Source organism: Molothrus aeneus, chromosome 3 (genome assembly GCF_037042795.1).
Source record: "Molothrus aeneus isolate 106 chromosome 3, BPBGC_Maene_1.0, whole genome shotgun sequence".
Taxonomy (NCBI): Eukaryota; Metazoa; Chordata; class Aves; order Passeriformes; family Icteridae; genus Molothrus; species Molothrus aeneus.
The window spans coordinates 97,086,608-97,108,541 of record NC_089648.1 but is presented as its reverse complement, the minus strand read 5'-3'; positions in this window follow the sequence as shown (position 1 = coordinate 97,108,541).

Here is a 21,934-nt window from a genome sequence, read left to right as displayed (position 1 = left end):
GAATAATAGTCACTGATTGTGGTAACAAAATTGGCCATCTGTAGGTATCCATGTACATCCTAAAATTAGTGTCCTTGTAGTTTATTTTTAACTTCAATTTGCTATCTAGTGTCCATCTCCTTAAAATAAGTCACACGTTCCGTACTGTCAGTAGGAGGTCATGGTAACTCTCATTTACTTTCACGTCTGTGTGAATCTTCTGCTTCAAGCAACTCTGTAGACTACAAACATCTGGCAGCAGCAGAACATGGTGTGTTTTTCTGTCAGCTGCTGGAAACATCCAGGATTCTGCAATTCTCTTAGTAGAATGGGGGTTTGGGTGTTTCTTGCTTTTTTAAACTGCTTTAGTCCCAGGTTATCTAATATTTTTTATAAATCACTGTTGTTAGGATTACTCATAGGTGGGTTTGAAGAAGAACTGAAAACAAGCAGGTCACTGATTTGTTGTTTATAACTTGTAGCTTGGTTGCAGATACAGCTGCCAACTGGGTTGCAGCTGCCTTCTGCAAAGTTTATTTGTTAACTGTGGGATTGGATTGTGGCACAGCAGCAAACATGCTTAGTATTTGAAATATTTCCATTCTCAAGCTATGAATATGTTTTGGTTTTTTCAGAACCCTGAAATCTATGTCCATTTACTGAGAATTTTTTATCAGACATTAACATTCTTTTTAGCGTTTTTGAGACATTGGACACAGTTTAACCAGTTTTGTAGTTTTGTGTTGACATCTTTTTCTGGGTTACTTTCAGCTTGCATATGCATTCAATAGTACTTGTTTTTTTCATGCTTTCCCAGGATAGTTCATTGTTTTGGGCATGGCTTTTTTGGTATAACAGAAGTAAATCTCTTTTATCTCAAATTTGTACATTAGAATATCTCCAGTGTTTTAAATGTTACATGTGGTTGTGAACACCAACATGAGTGTCTGTTTCTTCTTCTATATACTTCTAGCGTTTTTGATGCCATTTTTAAAAACACACCAAAAAACTTCACAAAATTTGTATGCCGGTAGTGTCTCTCTTGCATGAGTCATAGAACTTATCAAAATGCTTTAATCAATTATTTCAGTGTCTGAAGGATGATTTTTTAGTAGGTGTCCCATGCAATTGTAGGAATTTCTCTATATCAGACTCCAGTCTCACAACCTACATAAAGTTCCTTTTCTCTCCCTGACATATTTTCTGAACCTGGGATGCAGGACTTGACCCTGATAGTCCTTTGAATGTAAAGACTATCCAGTTGTGAACCCTTTATGAATCTGGAATATAAGTGCTTCCACATTTCTAACTTTAAGAAGCTGTCAACTCTCCCTGGAAATTCAACTTTTTTCTTTTTCTTTTTGCCCTTGTCCTCTTTCTTTTCCCCCTCCTTTTCTTTGTGTAAATAGCAATAAAGTTTTACCTTTTTTCTCCTATACATTAGTTCTGTGCGACTTAGTTTTTCCTGATAGTGCTTCAAAGCTTAATCAAGTCTTTTTTGTTTGTGGTATTTTTTAATGCTAATACAACATTCATTTGGCAACGTTCTGTTTTTCTGTTGTTCTGTTTGTTTGCCTAGTATACTCTCTTGCACAGGAGTTACCTACACTGACAATGCCTACATTACTTTAAATAATGTTTACTGAGTAATAAAATAGAAGTTTTGTGGTTCCTAAAATCAAACAGGTTCTTTATTAATTGTAGTCATTACACTCATTACACAACTGCTCACTGTTTCAGCCCACGTAGAAACTTATTAACTTGCCATTACCCAGAACAAATCTTTCTTTTTTGTAGCCTACAGGCTTCTTCCAGTTTCCGGATCTTGTTTCAGGTGAGCCTTTAAACAACCTGCCCTGAGCTTCTTAAATCAGAAAGTCAGTAGATTGTTATTCAGTAGACATGTGTCTCAGCAGCTCACCTATTCAGAATGATCTTTCCTCTTATGGATCTTTCCTTTCTACACATTTTTATGGGGACTGGAGGCTGAACCCTATTGAGACAATACAGGTTGTCTAGTCCAAAGTTCTCACTGAGAGCAGTTTCCCCATTGGCTGACTACAGGATATGTAGTAAAAGAAAAGGTCACGGGAGGTAATTCTTAGGAAGCTCCTTAGCCTGATTACATTCAGCATCATTTAGATCTGGAATAAGAACCTGGTGAAATTTAGGACAATAAAAATGATATATTAGCCTTCTGTCATGAATGTTTGCTACTTCCTGACCCTTTTTTGGTCTCTTGAACTGCACAGTTTCTGAGCTGGATGATAATTACAGTATCTCACTATTTATTATCTCCTGCAAATGTCATTAATTCTTCAGTAGTTAGACATGTTAGGAAAGCGACACAATTTTCTGAGCCACTGACCAGTACTGAACCACAATTCACTGTGAGAATATAGTGATGGGAATCCATCTTTTAAAAGTTATAGAAGTTTTTCCTTTTGATTATGGTTAAAGAAATAAGAAAGTAAAATTTTGTTTTCTGTAGAAACATGTACAGTTGAGTTTGACAAACTGTGATGGGCATATGAAGTTAGTCTTAAACTAGTAGGAAGTCTGTAAAGCACTTGTCAGAGCAGAAGCCAAGTTCTCAGCATGGTTCAAATGGATGCCTCAAGGCTGCACCAAACCCAAGTTCATTGAAATCTGATCTTCGAAACTAAAGCATACTTGTGAATCTTCTCACACTTTTCACCTTTGGAATGAGGAATCAGCCTCACAGTGTTTGGAAAGCTACAAAACTTTCTGTGGTGCTTTGAAATCTTGGACATAGATGCATGCACACTGCTTTTCCATCTGCTAAATGTTTACCGGGAAAATTCTTAACTCAGTTCAACCTGTGGACACCTACATATTAGCTGAAGTCAAAGAGTGCATGGTTGAAGACCATGCTGCTGGAGACTGAGTCCTGCCTCCTCCTGTTTTGTCTTGTTTTAGCATTTTTTTGTTGTAGGTTTAGAAAATTATTTTGATGATATTACGGACTGTTGCCATGACATCCTTAATATTTGCACTGCGGAGGAATTACCAAAAAATAACATCCTTGAAACTACTGTTGTTGCAATGTAGTAATCCTCCTGTTGCCCTTACTCTAAACCATGATAGAAATGTGGGCAGGGTCTTCAATTCTTTCATTCTAGACTACAGATCCATATTATGTTTTATATTGTGTGTTTATCATTTCTAATTTGGCTCTGTACTAATTGCACAGCTGAGCCTCCATTCCCTGTACATTTTTGAACATCAATATATTTTATACTTTGTGCTTCTACTGACTACACATCCCTTTTCCCTCCCAGCTGTGTATTCAGTGCTCAAAGAGCTTTTCACTGTGCTTTACTTGAGCAGAGGAATAATAGGCCACATTTTTCAACGTTTTCTCAAATTCTTACTGTTTCTTGACAACTGTCTGTAGTTTTTGTATGTTGTGGTTAATATCTTACTAAGAAAGCCTTTACCACATAGAAATTAAAAGTGAAAATCCCAAACACACAACTCTGCAATGCATAATGATTCAGGCATGGTGAGGAGGTGGTAATAAACACCTGATATTCTCTGTAGTTATCTCCTGCACATTATTGTGTTGCATGTTTTTCCACTATATTTTTTGATCTTTATCCACAGTTGTCAGTGCAGCTGTGGCAATGTTCAGTTCTGTGGCTGAGTGCTAGATATAGATGTGGATTTCCAAAGCCAGGAACAAAACAAGGAAGAACAGAGAGCTCTGCAAGGAACTGGCAGCTTTAACTGGCAGCTTTATGAGGAAGACTGACCTAGCTTGGATTTTGCCAGTCAGGGAGTTGAAGTAGTTACCAACAAGGCTGAAAAGGTTGTAAGTGCTTTCACCACTTCTGTCTTTATCACCACTGTCGGGCCCCAGACCTTGGGAACAAAAATCCAGGTTGCTGCAAACACAGACCCACTCTCACTGAGTATGTGAACTACTGTAGGAGCTTGATCCCTGCAAATCGATGGGCCATGCCAATACGCATCCAAAAGATTGGCTGTTAGAAGAGGCAACTGACACTGTTGTGAGGCTATTCTCCACAGTCTTTGAAAAGTCACTGGGAGAAGGCTAATGTCACCTTCATCTAAGAAGGGTTTAAAGGAAGTTCCAGGAAATTTTAAGCTCATCAGTCACACTTTAGTTCCTGGGAAAGTTAGGGAATGAATCCACCTAGGGGCTATCACAAGTGAAAGGAAAGATGTGATTGAGAAAAGGCTGCATCGATTCATCAAAGGTAAATTTTTCTTGACTAATCTGATTGCCTTCTATGACAAAATAACCTGCTCAGCTGATATGGTGTGAGCATAGGTCATTGTCTACCTGGATTTCTCCAAGGCTTTTGGTGTGGTCCCCACAGAGTCCCTGAAGAACTTGATGATAGGCTAGCATTCCAAGAACTTGCTAAAATGCACAGACTAGAGAAACACAAAGTTTTTCTGTTCAACAGACCATTCTTTGAATGTTCTTTTTTTTTTTGGTTTTTCCTAATTTAAAAAATATTCTATTCTTTTCATAATCCAGACATATGTGCCTTCTTCAAAATACCTAATATATAATGGTTATTAAAGAATGAGAAATACAGGTGCAAGTTTCTGTTTGGTTTTCTTGGATGTGATGAAACTGAGGAAAGTGCGCCTCCTATTTGCTGCATATTTTCTATCTTTGGTTTAGTGTAAAACTAGATAGAATTATGCATGTCTTTATTGATGACACTGTTTCACTAGCTATGAATAATTAAATACCCAATACTTGTGAAAGAACAGATTCAATAGCCTGGAAGTTGGAACAGTTAAGGAAAGTTGAGGTTAACATCCTTGTTTCAAAAAAAAAATACAATCATTTGGTGGAGAAAAACAGCTCAAATCCGAGAAGGTGAGATTAATCATTTATAGCTGGCTCATCTTTATTAGAGTCTGAGCCAAGATAACATCTACTCTAAGATAAGAACATGTGCTTCCTATATCCTTTATGAATATATAGATGCTTGAGTGTTTCCAGAAAGAATGAGGACATGTTCCTCTGGGCTTTTTATTACAAATTCTATTTTGTTGTTAAGAAAAAAAAATTAAAATAATATTGAAACCTTTTTATCTTAGTAAAATTTTAGGAGGCCATCATCTTAAATTCAATATCACTGCAAACATTGGGTTATTATGATAATATTTCATATCAATATCTGAGTCCCTTCTCTCACTTGTAAACGTTTTTTGTGGATACCAAGGTAACAGAATACAAATAATTTTGTCTTCACACAATCATCTGAAAAATAAAAAAGAAAAAAAGAACATACTTGAACAATGACAACTGAGCATACTCTGTTATTCCAAAGTTTCAGAGATTTTTTTGTTTGGTTGTTTGGTTTGTTTTGGTTTGATTTGGTTGGTGGTTTGTTAGAGGGGGACAGCTGATAGTTTGTGCATGTTTGTGGACTTTTATTCCGAAGACAACACTAATACAATTTGAGAGGTGCCTTGCACTTCCAGGAGAGAAATAACTGTCTTCTAGTGAACACTGACAGATAAGAGACTCTTTGGCACAAGGGCATTGGGAGGGCACCCTAACTCCCAGAGTTCTTGAAAAAGTACTGGCATGTTCCTGTAGAACTTTTGAGTTTAAATAATTTTCTAATTTATATTTTTGTTTATAGGAGAATATCTGGGATGTTATGAACTTTATTCTCAAGGAGTTCAGGCACAGGAAGTTCAGGCACAGGAAGTTCAGGCACAGGAAATTTGTCCATCAGCAGTGATAGGTTTTTTACTTTAAAGGAGATTGAAGAAAAAAAAATTGAGAGAAATCGTGCATACTGTTAGTCTGTAATTAGAGTGATAAAAATGAAGACAGGAACATATAAGAAAACATTTTCCTTAGGAAGCACCAAGGCCAATTCAGCGTTAGGATCTGGTTTTTAAAATTATAGAGGGATGTCTCTGCCAGAATTAAGGTGCAAACAAGACCATATGCCAAAGTCAATAGTATGGATTATATTTAAGAGTAAAAGTGAGGGGGGGAGAGAGAGAGGGAGGGAGAGAGAAAGAAATAGAAGAAGAGGTGGTGGAAGAGAAAGAAAGTGCCAGAGACACAGATTAAGAGGAAAATGTTACCACTATGTGGATCTTTATGGTGCCCCATTGATCTTCTTCTTCTTCTGATGTTCTCAGAGGTGAGGGTCCGTTGAAACAGATTAATACACATTTGGGCTGGATGGGAGTGCCCAGGTACCTCCCCTGGAGGGGACAAGTTCCACAGTCCCTTGCAGCAGACTCTGGATCCATTGCATCACTTTGTGTCACGTGCAGGGCTGGTGCAAGGCCTCAGGAATCAGTTGGGCGTTGGGGGCACTTTGGGGGTCTTTGATGGTTTATGAGACTTCTCAGCTGCCTCTCAGGTGAATGTCCCACATGTGTGTGGCCTTCCCAGGGTGTGGGGTTTCACAACTGAGCCAGTTTGTGTAAGGGAGGATGGCTGTTCACTGCCTCTGACCAGAGGTTACACCACACACCCAAAACTCTCCTCCCCCCTTTTGACTGGGGGGGTGTGTGCAAACCTGGCCTCAGCAGATGAGCCTGTGGCCTTTGGCTTCCCCACCACAAACCCAGACAGAGCTGATTTTCAGGACAGCTGCTGGGTTTGGCTTTCCTGGTAGATACATTCTTCTTCCTCAACCTTGTTTACTTCCTAGATGTTGGAATGAGGTCCTCAGAAAAGGAGATGAATGCAGGGGTTGAATTAAAGCCTTTAGAGAAATTAAGATATACTAAGCCACTTAGATATGAAGTGGAAGTGTAGGTTTAAGTTTTAAGTAAATAGAAGTGTAAGTTATAGTTTTAAGTAAGTTTAAGTTTCAGTTTTAGGTTTTAAATAAGTAGAAATACATTGTAGATGCTTTAAGAAACTGTATTAACTAGCAAAGGCCCTAAGGCCTTGTTAAAAGTTCAGCAGCTTAGCCCTAGACATAGCAAAAGCATAGTGGAACTTTGTGATTAAAACAGATAGAATTATTAATGCAAAACAGATAGAACTACATGTGTAAATAGGTAGAACTATTCACGTAAATAGATTAACTTACACATGCAAATTTTAAGTAAGAAAAGAGACAGTTCATTTGTGTAAATAGATAATACGATATGCGTAGTTTTTTAGGTGAGGATTGACACTACTTTCATGTTACTTTCATACTACCTTCGCACATCAGAATCAAGTTCAGATTGGTTTAGAAAGAATGCTTTAGAATCGTGTTTTTAGCTGATTGGATGTTTTATGAATAAAAGGCCCCATAGTGGGGTACAAGGATCATCACCATCATCATCATCATCTTCACCATCATCATCAACACATCAGCAACCTGAAGAAGAAGAAATAAGAAAGAGGAAGAAAGAAAGCTGTGGTCCCTGCTGCTGCTGCTTGGAACATCAGATTCTACTACTGCTGCTGCTGCCCAGGACATTGGACTCTATGCCAGGGAACAACTGCTACTGCTGCTGCTGTTCCTGTAAGGAACCTGGGACTCTGTACTGGAAAGCAGCCTTACAGCTGCTGCTTCTCCTTGGGACTTTATGCCAGAAAGCTTTAACATGGACTCTAACACCTTGAACTCTGCCTTCAAGACTGATATATTCATGCAATAAACAACCTTATAACAACCAACAACAGCTCTTGTCTCCTTGAAAACCCTAGACCCAGTAACAGCCTCGACACCTAGACATGAGATAATTGAACAATAGTGTAAATCTGGTATTAAATCCCCTTAGGAGGCCTAGTCCAAAGTTCCAGGCAGGAGGCATATTCAGGGAGGTTGCAGTTTCTTTATATAGTTTTTTCATAATGGACAGGCTTTGGGAGTCACAGTTTCTTTATATAGTTTTTTTATAATGGACAAAAATCCTTCATAATAATGTTTAAGCCATTAACTCTAACATTTCAGCCTCTCACACTCTGGGCTCAGGTGAATGATACAGTTGCCTTGGGAACAGATTGCTGGGGCAGTAAAACTGTTGAAGCTGTTACTTTCTTTCTTCTATCAGACACCAAAAAAAGAGATTTCTCTCAGTGTATCCCAATCTATGTGATAAACTGACATCTCCTGATGAAGGAAGGGGAGAGAGGTGTGACCTTTCCCAACAGAAGTAGTCATTGCCCAATTCCCAGAACTTCCCTCCAACAGCCACAGAGCAAGTCAAGCCTCCGAAGGATTTACTCCCATCTTTGACCTTCCCCTTCTCCAGGTAAGAAAAAGTTGGTTCTTCACTCCAGAGTAACAATGATAATTCTGTGCAAACTTCTGAGGAGCCTTGAGCTGGTTTTCAGAAATAGTAATTAGCAAAAAACAGAAAGAAATTTCAATTGTTAAATGCTTAGCACTATAACCCCATACTTAACAAAAGGAATATTCCCATCCAAGAAACTATATGAGTACATTGGACATCTCTACATAAGAAAAATTTAAAGTAGCAGGTCCTACATTCATCGATTTTATTAAAGTTTCTTAAATGTTTAAAATAAAACCAAGTTTGCTTATCACTATTTATTTTAGCACTTTTATTTGTCAGAGAGTCTGCCAGAAACAATTTGGTTTTGAGAAGTCATAGCTAAATCCCAAAGGTTAGCATTCTGCAGGACTGGGTGATATTAGTCCTGCATATTTTTTGTGTACTTTTTCCTAAAGATGAACTCAGGATGGTCAGCTGTGACATCTACAGCAAAGGAGCCTATAGATTTCTTTTGGAATTCACCTTTTTCAGGCAGGAGCAGATAAAATTATATTTATGTATTTATTAAATATTTTACTGTGCAAAAGCACTACATTTCTGACAGTGACATAGTTCTAGAAACCTTACTGACAGGTTCTTGAATTACCACAAAATTGTTTTTAATCTTAAAAACCCCAGCAAAAAATACTCAGACAATAGTGCAGCTTATTTAATCTTTATTAAATTGTTGTATGTGATACTTGTGCCACACTGGTTGCTATGCATCACAAAATCATATAATCATATAATATTTTTGGTTGGAAGGGATCCATGAGGATCTTCAAAGTGGCAAAGTGTATCTAAATTTTCCACGTTGGTGTATGCATTGCCCAAATGTCATACTTATGCTTTACCATCTACAATGTTTGGAGAAAATGACATCTGAATCAAGTATGGAATAATAGTATTCACTATTATGAATAAGCAAAACAAAATCTATAGATACACGCAAGCATAAATTAAGTATACAGGATTGATAAGAATGACTCAGCATCCTGGACAGTAGAAACTGTTCCATAATATGATTGCTACAGCTCAGTTATCTCATTTCATTTTATCAACATTTGGAAACAGATCTTACTTCAGTAAATATGTTGTATTTCAAAATGGTATTAAATATGCAGTCCTCTGCCCATGTATTGTGTCACCAAAAGCTTGTTAAGAATTTAAACATATTTTTTGTATGTATTCTGATACACACGTTGCCAAAATCAAGAATATAGCTAGGGATCACATTCCCCAATATCTTAAGAAAACTGTGACATTTTTACCCGAGACATTCAGCCATAGATTTGTTTTTATGTTTTGTTCCAACAAAGTTTGTCTGTTTTTCATGTGAAAGTTAGATAGGACTCAATCAGTTTTAAATCATCATAAACTATTTAGGATATCTGTCTCTGGGCTACATCTGACAGTTATGTAAGCAATGATGTATGTGTGCTAGCAGAACTAGATTAACCCAAAACCAGATGGTGCTGACAAAAAGGGTCTCGTGAATCAGCCAGGCCTCCCTGGACAGTGTACAGTAGTGCTGGTTTCTTCTTGACTGGAAGCAGAAGAAAAAAAAATTAAAAAGGTGCAGAAGAAAAGGCTCTAATCTTCCAGAGGAAAAAAAATTATAGGAATGTCAGTATCACAGAATTGAAGCTATATCTCTTGCATATCCAGGAAAGGGCCAGACAGTACTTTGTTCAAGAAAAATATCTCCAAGCCTAATAGCCTAGGAAATTCTAGAATTAAGGTTGCTTTTCAACAGTGCACCTCCGTGTAACTTCGCAGGTACATAAAAATTGTACAATTGCATCCTTTCCTTCCAGCCACCTCCTCTTCCCCCAGGACTATGTCATCATGTGTGTAAAATGGATGATCCTCATGGGAAAAAAAAAAGGATTCAATTTTTTTTCTTATCTTTTTATTTTCCCTGTACAGCTGTACATTTCATTTATTAGACTGTATTGAAGCCATTTCCTCAAGACAGTTACTGCTTTTCTTGTAGCTTTTTCTAGCACAGTCATCGCTATGGCAACAGAGTATTTCACAAACACGGAGAAACTTATTTCACAAATTTCTGAAGTGAGGTTTGTAACTAAAGTTCTGTATTTAAAAATGGCAAAATCAAAAATTAAATGAACTGGTAAGTTATGTTAGCTCTACAGAAAATTCTACTCAAGTAAACATGATTTCCTATATTTCTTTTCAACTGAAATTTTGACTGATTGTACCTTGAAAAAAAAAAAAAATTAGTGTAAGAGCTACTTGAATATACAGCATTCTAAGGAAGAATACTAGTGGTAGTCAAAAAAAATCTTAGAATATTAAATGTAGTCAGAAAAATTGAACGTACATTACAAATTATGAGTAGATAGTAAAAACTCTCAAAAGTCAGAGTAATTTTTTTGAAAGGAAAATAAAGCAAAGTAGAAACCACATGAATACTTGAAGTAAAATAAATACAGTTGGAAAAGTAGCAGAGCTGCTGTGTATGATGTCAGTAAAGGTTAAAGTGATAGGAACATATTACTGAACATAGGATAGCATAGACAGAATAGAAGTGAGAGGTAAAAATTTCAAGTGCTAAGTTTCACGTAGTAAAACTCAGAAGAATAATAAATTCAGAATGTCTCCCCATATCAGTTGCTGAATTCTGTCTAGGAAGAAATCAGAATGGAAGGAACTTATTACAGGGATTCTTGAAAGATGTTTGAGGAGCAAATTTCAGTTGCTATTTTTGTTTATTAAATATAAGAAGAGGAATGTCTGGCTGCAATTTAAAGACAGTGCAATCAATTCCAAGTGCAACTCTGCTGCATTGTAGAAAGGAATGTTTCCACTTTAGGGCTAAAATATCAGAAATAGGTTAAAACATTATTATATTAAATAGAATAAATACTTAGGCTTTCAGAAAAAAATGTAGGAACTTTTCTTGGAAATGCTTAAGGAAAAACAAAGATGGAACTAGATAAACCAGCTTATTAAAAAAACCCATAAAATTTCAGATTATGTATTTTTTGCAGAATAAGAAAGTTCTAGTTCAAGAAAATGAAGTGGATTTTCAGTGTTTTGAAACCTTTTCATTTAATTTCTCTCACTGAGCAGTTCTGAGTCTTCCCTGTGGAGAGTGGAAATTACCTATCTGCAGACTTTAGACTGTGTTCTAAAAATACCTTTCCTAGGAATTTGGAAACTATTCAGTATCTTTTAGTACGGTCACTTTCAGGAAAGTGAAACTTTCCACTTTGAGGATTAGTCTGATACCTGCTTATATGAAGGATAGGAACAGGTTTATATTTAAAATGGAAAGTGGCAGAACTATGAATTGTTTATTTTTAATGGATGCCTCCAAAAATCATGGGGTTAAGCTAGCTGGTTCTTCCAGTCCTTCATATCACTTCAGCTAAAAAGAACTATTCAACTGACAAACAAAAGTTTCTTCTATTTTTAGTCAAAATTTGGTGATATTTTGATATCGTCTGTTGAAAAAAAATGTTTTCAAGGAGTAATAGAAGGGTAGCACAAATTTTAATTCCTAATAATCAGAGAGGATTAAAAAGCATTGGGAATTCTATTAAAGGGTTCTAAGTCACTATGAAATGCTATGTATGTAATGCCTCTCAGAGCTAGTTTATGGCGTGTCAGCAGTGCAGGCAGAATTGCATGTTCTGTAAAGAATATTAAGAGGTTCTCTATGGTACCTGCTTCTACCACAGGTAGAAGGGGGAGAGAAGATAAGAGCTTGCAGAAGGACTAAGGGGAGGAGAGATTCCTGCAGGTTTGGGCTTGGTATTCCTATTGGCCTCAAGGAAGGGATAAAGCTGACGCACACACGGAAGGGAAAGCTGATCTTAAGCTCTAGTTCTCACTGCACAACAGTATCCTTCCTTCTTGTGGTTCTGGTGGAGACATCCTAAGGGTTATTACACCTTAATAATGACCGACTTTTCCTGTGCCTGTTTGTCCTGATGCTACTATGTATAATTTTTTAAATAATTACAGTCATTTTCTATGTAACATTAACTGCAAGCTATATGACATGTGAGTATTATGTTACATCATAATTATATTACTTTACAACTGTATTTACTGGCAAATACATATAATGTTGCAGTGAATTTGCTATAACAAAAAAAAAAAAAAGTTAACTCCTTTGAGGGTTTGTTTTCCACAAAATCTGACTTAGACCATATTACAGAAAAAATTTGTATTGTTCCACCATTAAACTGAAATTGAGTAGACAAATCTCTCTTAAAGCTCACTTTGCTGTGCCACAGATGAGTACCTAAGGACAAAAAACAATATTAACATTAGTTCTAAAAAAATGACCCAGATATTTTGCATGTTTCTGTTTAATCAGCCTATTGACTTTGAGAGTCTGATGTAAGGAAGAGAATTCTGAAGCTGGAAAGTATGATCTCCTACTGATTTCATTATTAACTTTATGTTCAGAATTAAACATCTATTCCATTTTGGGGATCTAAACATTAAAGAACTATTAAATCTCATCCCAATTTTACACATAAACAGAGCTTTATCTCACTGAGGTGATTTCAGGAGGAAATATAAATATGTTAAATGATGACTGATTTAATTATTTGGAAAATACATTTCACTGATATATATGTTAAATAAAATTAGATTGATTTTGTAAGCTTTAACATGACAAATCATTGCACTAAATATATTCAAAAGCATTATAGGATTGATTGGGAAAACAGAACTATGAGACTTAGCCTAGTCTACCTTTTTTATTGAAGATAATAGCTTTTTGTTCTGGTTTGACTTAGGAGGGGCATTGTTTGTTTATTAGAATAGCTAATAAATGTAATATTGGCATACAGGCTTTATGCATGCCAGAAAATAATTCCTTTTACAGCTCTTTCAGCATATCTCTCTTCCTGATACTATTTTCCTTATGTACAGAATATATATATATATATATATAAATTATTACATCAGAACGTGTTTCAAGTGTCTGATAAAATAATGTCTTAGGCAACTGTTTGGTGATTTGCTATTGTGATTTTTTTTCCAAATTAAAAAAAAGATTTGTTTTTTCTGGTTGTATTATACATACACACACACACACACACACACACACACACACACACACACACTAAGCACCTTGATTCTCCCTTCAGTTTGGTTTCATATTGAGTCCTCATAAAATCTAACAGTAACCTGGGCCTACAAGGGAATAGCTCTCTTTCTCCCTCTGCTAGATTAATTGATTTGCTAGAAAATTCCTGAACTTTAATCAACTTTCTGGCCTCTTACAGACCATTCTCTCATTACCTGCTTGACCCATTCCTAGCAAAATGAAACTTAAAACTATCCTTTCACTGGAGTCACAACACTTTTCTGCTTTTTTATAATCTATATTGTTACTCTTTACTTTTTCATTTACCATAGCTGTTCTTATTAGTGCTCTCTTTCCTGGTAAATAAAAATATCTATAGGCATTATGACTGAAAGTTTGGTTTGCTCTCACATGCAGACTGTCTACATGAATGATCACTCACTGTCTTTAGCTCAAAGAGAAGAGCTGATTGATGGAAAAATTTCCTGGAAAAAGGCAAATAAGTTTTGAGCCTTGTTCACAAGACACATTCACGGATTTTGTTCACTGTTAATATAAAGTAAACCCTTAAGCACTTAATGGAGCCAAGATCTCCTCTCTCCTGAGTTGCTTTGTATCCTCTTATCTAGTTTACCTTATTTTTTTATTCTTATCTTGCCCTTCTTTAGACAGAGAATTGGAAATATCATTCCCAAAATCAGAACAGAACAGAATAATTTATTTCTGTTTTTCTCCTAAGAGATTAAAGTTGAAAGCTTGAAATCCAAAAGGTTGAGAAAGGTTTGAGCATTTGATCTTCTCATGTTAGCCAGCCACATCCTTTAATCACTTTTGCTTTAGATTACAGCTGAAGCAGTGCTGCTATTCCTTAGGTCTGTCATGAATCTAGGCTTGACACACCACAGTTATGAGACTTGAGTTATGTCTGAACCTTACAGTTATGATACCTCTTGAGAAAGAAGTGTAGAGCAAAATATCATTAGTATCAGTGACTTCTTTGACTGCTTCTGAGCTGCCTCCTGTACTGATGAAAGCAACCAATGACTGAAACTTGGTAAGTTTCACATGTTTGCTTTGTTTTTTTTTTTCCAGAATATCAATTATGGCATAAGTTCTGGCAGATTTGAAGCATAAAACTGCTGCATTTGAAAATACAGGATAATATGTGTAAAACATAGGAAAAACATTGGATAAGCAAACCCAGCAGATATTTCTGTTGTAACTTGAATAACTTGCATTTACTTTATCCCTGTAGCCTGCTTAGGAAAAAGGTAGAAAATCTCTGATTGCACCAGTGCATTAGAACAACTAATGAAGGAAGTACCACACATTGAAAATCTACTTATTACATGGCTGAGTGATCTTGGAAGCAAAGGAAAACAGCAAAGTAGGCAGAATAATACAACATAGACAAGATTGACAGTGGACTGACTTCTGCTGTTTTTAATGTACTTGTCATTTTGATTAGCTCTTCTGTTGTGGTGATGGCCACTTGAGAAGTCAATTCAATTATGTATGTTTATGCCAGGCTTTAGAAGACCCAGACATACTTTCACCTGACAAAAACCAGATCTTATCTGAAAAGGAACAAGGTCCTTAAGTGGTAGCTTCAGCAGGAAAAAAAAAGCAGAGGGAATAAAATAATAAATACTTCATGTATTTATGTGATTTGGAATAATTCTGATGCACTTATCTACTGACAACAATTCTAAATTCAGGTTTAAATAAGAAAATTAAAACTACATCTCAATAGGCAATAGTTTTCAAAGCAACTCTGCCAAAGAAATAATGCAGACCATGATATCTTTCTCGAGTTTCTCCTTCACAGACAATAGATTAATTCATTTCAGGCAGGAATTCCCTGATGCGGAACATGGAAGTTACACAGAAAATGAATTGAACCTAGTAAAAATGCAGAGTGGTTTTACAACTGTATTGATTTCTAAGGAAAGGTGGTGAAAGAAGTGATGGTAACTTTTATTATATAAACAGAAAGGACTAATCTCCCACTTTAAAAATATCAGTGTTCACTTTCCCAGATGGCATTATTGTATAGGAAATCTTTAGATATTCTGTTCTGTTCTGAAAGGTTATCATTTGCTATTAAATTTTGTGAGTGGCTTAGAACAGGTTTTGTACAGAAAAAATGGAATTTATTACATCCCAGATGATAAGTTTCCTTGAAAATATGGCTATTTTTTATGAAATATCATTGGAAGTTAGATTTTTTTGAAAAAACTCAAAAAAAATAGTCTAACTTGCAGCTGCTGAGCCTAGTTGAGTATTTAGTATACTGCATGAACTATTCCATAGACATGGAAAAAGGATGCATAATTGTGTTAATTAAATTAGGAATTCATGAAAAAAGCGAAAGGTACATCTAATAGTTTGCCAGGGTGCAGGGATGTGAAAAATCACTATCAGAACCTTCTATTTTGGCTGCATAATTGATATTGCTAAAAAGTGGCCCTGATAATTTTCAATGCAATTAATATAATTTTTATTTCTTAACATCTACAATGCAACAGGTTTACGCTTGCCTTGGCACTTCATTTCATGCTAAATAGTTTAAAAACACATTCAGCATAGTAATTCCATTGTTTTCATCCCTGTTCATCATTGTTTCTTTCCTCTAATTCAAGTAAAATAATAGAATTATATCTGTCTGTCATGAGATTATCTTTCTTTTAGTTCAAATAGCTGAAACAAATGCAATTGCCAATAATTCATTCAAATTGAAATTCCATGTTTTTATTATGAGATAGCTAATACACTGATTTTCAGGCCAAAGGTTTGTAGACACAACTCTTTTAGAAAAAAATCAAGTAAAATATTCAGTTATATACATTATCTATGCCATACGAAAATGCCATGTTCAAGTGTAATGGAAACCTCACTTGTTTCATTGGTGCTTTAACATATGTATGAACTATATACATGTGCACGCATATTCCTTAGAAAGTTAATAACATTCTGGTTTCCAAATGTATTTTTCCTGTTCAATTGATCTTTTATTTATAAGTATTTTCCTCTGATAATATTTTTACAAAGTTTTCCTCTCACTGATGATTTTCTCCTGAAGTGTCTGAAGGGAATAAATTTTGAGACTATAAATTTCCACATGATTAGTGGTTTTCTCACTGCAGTCTCCTTCTGATTGGATGTCTGTCTGTCATCAAAGTCTACCCCTTGTGCTGGTAGATCCCTTATGACTGACTGTACTGTAACTGATCCTAGGAAAAACAAACTTTACGTACTGTGTTTCACATTTTTTAAAGAGCGGTCTCATAATGTAGAACAATAAAAAACTATGCATTAATTACTTTATTAAAGATATAATATGGTTTTGAAAACGGTTTCATTATAGTTAGTGTTCTGGACCATTTCACTTCCTTTCTTGGTAATGAAATATTAAATTCAAAAACTTGCAAGTGAAGGTGAAACTTAAATCAACACCATTTCTGTATGGAGTTCTAAGCACAGTATTTCCTCAATATGTAGATAAGGCACTGAGGATGATGCACAATCTTTGCAAGATTCAGCTCTGTCTTGACTTGAAAACTGTCTCAATATGTTTCATGTGTAAGCAACATCTCTATATTACATTTAAAAAAATAAGTGATTCCTTCTACATCCTAACTACATCCAATAGCTCTTTATTTCTTTATTACACTATAAAATGGTCCTGAGATGGTCAGATTCAAAATCTTATATTACAGTACGTAGTACAGTTTATTTCCACAATGAATAATCACATTTTAAAAGCTGTGTTATTTTAAAAATTATGTTAAGTACTTTTTTTTAAGCCACGAAGTAGACACCATTGAGGACTCATGAAGAGTTAATAGGCAATCTATTGTCCACAGACTGCTTAAGTCAGCAATTGAATATTTTGAAGTTAATGCAATTTCTGTATACTTCATGCTGTAGGAATGTTTTCATTTGATTAATATTTCTTTAATTGAAGAAGAACAATAGTGAATGAGATTTTTAAGATAGGAGTCTTGTTTTCTTTCCAAGTTTGAGTTGTTTCCCATAGAAATTGTAAAAGAACCAGCCAGTCTGCTGGCCTATCAAACATAAAAGGTTTAATTGTGTCTTCTGGTCATGTTGGCATAGTGGATGGAAAACCTGCTGCTATGAGAAAAGAGCCTGTGGCAGGGCAGGATACTGCTCCACTGAATTGTTTTTTGTTTTATCCTGCCTGACCATTTTCTCTCTTCTGTCAAGACCCTGTGAAAAAATAAGGAGAGGAAGAAGGCAATCAAAGCAAAGACATCAAGAGTTTAGCAGTTCTCTGTGAAAGTGTCCCAGATCTTCAGAGGTTGATAGATCAGCTGCATCTGATCTGGAAGCTTTACTTTTAACAGCAAGGTGATCAAGACAGTTAGGTGTCATGTGTTTGTATTTTTTTTCTGACACACTAGTGCTGCACAGTACTTTACTGGGAATCTTTCACTGTGGAGAAAATGCCAAATAAGATTACCTTCAAGACACACAAAAATGGGTCTCAGCTACTCTGAGGTAAGCTGTGCTTGCAGATATTTTATAGTATCTTTTTTTTTAGGTTTGATGATTATAGGTAACATGAAGTACGGATTACATCTTCAGAAGAAGACAAGTGATGTCCTACTTTTTTCAGAATAAATAGTCTTGAAATAAATAGGAAGAGAGCATACAAAGGGATTCAAGAAAGAGATTTAAAATTAGAATGCATTTTTATTACAGACCTATTTATTCCTTTGAACATAAGTTATATAAGAGATGCCTTTCAAAGGCATGAAAAACTACAGGTTGCTTTTCAAAAAAACAGAAGTGCAAACAGATAGAAAGTTGTTACCATAAAGCAACAACAACAACTAAAAACAAACAAAAAACCCAACAAAATCACAGTCAAACTGAGTGCTGCAGTTAAATTATTTTTTTAAGAATTATTGGGAAAAAATCCTATTTCCAAGGAAAAACACGTTCTATTTTTTACTCATTTTATCTGAAAATAAAGGCACCATTGAGATAGATCATAATTACAAAATAAAAGGAAATTTTTCAGGAAAATCCTTTCAAAAAATATTTGCAGCACATCACTATATGTTTTTATACTCCTGAATTTTTCTTATAGAAAAGAAAGATGAGAAAAAAATTGAGAGACAGATAAAAAAGAATGTCACATTAGTATTTATTTCTGTTATTTCTTTGTACTTGATGGAAATCCTATGATAATTTACTTCATGAGTTTATCACTATATCAGAATTTCTCTGTAATCTGTTGCGTACATAAAAAAGCAAAACTCATAGGACAAGTTGTTTAAAGATAGAGTATGCTTTAAATTTTCCATATAAATTTTACAAACCAAATGAGAAGGAAAGTTCTGGGTATTTTGTTTTTCTTAAACTATAGATTCCCTCTCACTTATCTTAAAAAAGAATTCGCTTTGTGGAAACATTGAAATCTTTGAAAAAAAGTGAAATATTTTGGAATGCTAAAAATTTACACTATAGCCAGTATGCTACCTACCCCATAATTTATTGTTATTGAGAAATTCTACTTAAGTACTTTCTCTCTCAATAGGAACATCACAGGCAATAAACCTTATGTTTGCCACAGAAATGGCCTATATTCAAGCACTTTTCTTTAATGACTGGAGATATGTACCAAAGCAAGGTGGTGTTGTACACTTTAATGAAATGAAAGCTATCGAGACACTATAATTCATAGAAGTCACTTAGAGATTAAATAGAAAACAACATACTGGAGATACTAATACCATTATAAGGTATTAATTTTTAATCCCAAAAGGTATAACTGAGATCACATACTCTCACCTTCTGTAAGTGACATCTGTAAGTCACTGCAGATAAACACTACTTGACACACCATATTCTCCTACTTTACCTTCCAGTTGTTTTCTAGAGCTCATTTAAAAGTGTATTTCCGTCATCTGAAGACACCAGAGACTATGTAAGAAGATGTGAGAAAGAGACCTGCAAGTGGAGTGCAGAAGATATCTTTGCAGGAACAGTGTTTCCTGCAGGTCAAGAAAAGTTATTATTCCCTGCTATTTGGTGGCTGTGAGTCTGCTTTTGGAGTACTGTGTCAAGTTTTTATTCCCTGGTGCAAGAAATATAATGACATGCTGGAATGAATATGTCAGAGAACTATCACAATGATTAGGAGTATGGAACACAAAATGTTTAAGAGGCTGAGATACCTGAGTTTGTGCAGTGTTAAGATCAGGCTTAGGAAAATATTAATGAAGTTTTATGAGGAGAAGAGAGATAGACTCTTCTTGGAGATATGTAGTGATGAACAAGAAGCTCTGGAGAACAGAAATTGCAATGGCAGAAACTCGGATATTACGAAAAAAAATCAGATATCAGGATAAAGATTTTCACCACTAAAATAGCTAAAAACTGTGACAGTTTCCCAGAGAGGCTAGGGATGGAATCTCCATCCCTGAGGATGAGAGCTTTTAAGCTCAAGCTTCTTAATACCTTGATCTATTTGATGCTGCTTGAAGTGAGGTCTTGGACTAAATGACTTTTAGAAATTCTTTCTAAATTTTTCCATGACTGTGAGATACACAAACCTGAGTGTCTGAATTAGGAAAAAAGTGTCCCTGTACATTTTTTTAGATCTCTGGAGGGGTTGAGAGAAATGCAGTTTAGAATTAAGTGTGTCTTCTGGGGAAATAAAGGAAAAGTGGGAAATGCATTGTGGTAAATGCATTAAACTGGGAGCAGAGATTTTCCTGTGCTCACTAAGGGAAGTATAGTGTGAGAAGGAATTTTTTAGACTAGTTTCCAACTCTCAGTCTTTGTCTGTGTCCATTATTTAAGAGCTTTATTTGGTATGAATATAGCTACTGCGTGGATGAGTGAGAAAATGAATGGCATATGGGAGGCATATGGGGTATAGAACATATGATACAGAGGAGAGGAAGCAGTCTATAAGGGTGGATGTTTGGATTTTAGAATCTCCTTTTCTCTAGTTGCATAAAATTTGGTATGGAACTTGTCAAATTCACAAAAAAAATCATACACTGCACACATTTTTTTTCTCTTACAGTGTGAATAAATCACCAAATAACATCAGATTTTTGATTTTTCAATTCCACAAGATGTTCCGTATCACAGATTGTTGGTTGTTCACTTTAGTTTGTATTTCACAAAGAATATTCTATTGAGGTACTAAAGGAAGTTAGACAAAATCACAAAAGGGCAACAAAAATGCAGTTTAAGTTCTGTCGGAATTCTGTTATGAAAAGAGTCCTGGACATGTTTTCAAAAGTATTTCAAACCGTTACAATAAATTTTATGCATACACCATCTAATTAACAGATAAACTTCCTGAGACACAATTAATTTTACCATAACAAATGATGCACAGACATAAGAAATGAGAGACCATAAAAAGAAAAGAGAATATGTAGAATCTCACAGAGCACCTAAAAATTTTCCTCTTCCATTTTTTCCTTGTATATATTGCAACTAGGAACAGAGTAACTATAATTGCCTAAAGAACAGAAGACCAAACCATTGTTTGGCATAATGCCACCTAATGAGAGGGAAAATCACCAAGCCAAAATAGGCTGAAAGGTAGCACTTCATTGACTGGGATCATATCAATGTTTCATCCTTTAGAACCCAGCACTCCAAACACCTTCTTTTTTTCTGGACTTTCCTGATTTCCCCTAATCAACCAGGATCATTTATTTAAACTGAACTGAAGAAGTATTGTGATTTCAAACATTTCATATCCTTTGAGCTGTACAGCACACCTTACGCAGCAGAGTCCCGGTAGGTTCTTATTTCATGAAACTTAGGTCATATCACAGCAGGCAGTCACATTTGTAAGCTATCAAAGGTAAAATGAGATGAAAATAGCAAACTAAAATTAGTAATAGCATATTTCTTGCCTATGACAATACATACAATAAGCAATGGATGATAATGGAAAATTCCTAATTTTTCCTCTTCAACTAACAAAAAAAATATAAATATTTTATCAGTAACAGTAACACTGAACTCTGTCCCTGTCCCTGCAGCTGACTCAATGGAGACAAGGAGAAACTTTATGCAATTCTCACAGGGAGAGCTTTTCTAAAGGCACCAGACAATTTTCTTCCAAAGCAGGAAGTCTACCCTGAAACCGCATCGATTTCACGGCCTTTCATCTGTTGATCCTTCCACATCAATGAAAAAACTGTTGAGATTATCAATTTGTTAAAATCAGAAGGTGTTGATGAAAGGCTTTTTCATGCAATTAGTGATTTGAAATAAATGTACAACAATATAATTTTTACTTTCTCTTATCGGCTACAGTGGAAAACAAATCCAACCATTGCTCCATCCTGGTTAATAGAGAAAATATTGTGAATTCCTTAGGTGATCCCACCTATTGAGTGAAGGTCCTACAAGACTGATCTGTACATGCCTTTTTTGGGCTTTTATCTTAATAAATGTGTATGCTCAGAAATAGACTTCTGTAATTGAGAGTATAGTTAAGAACATGTGAATTTTACCTAATATCTTGCTAGAGTATTTGCCTGTTCTTTTCCATATTTTAGTTTAATTTATGGTGGATGCACTAATTAAGATTATAAATAGCCATGTATTCTATTT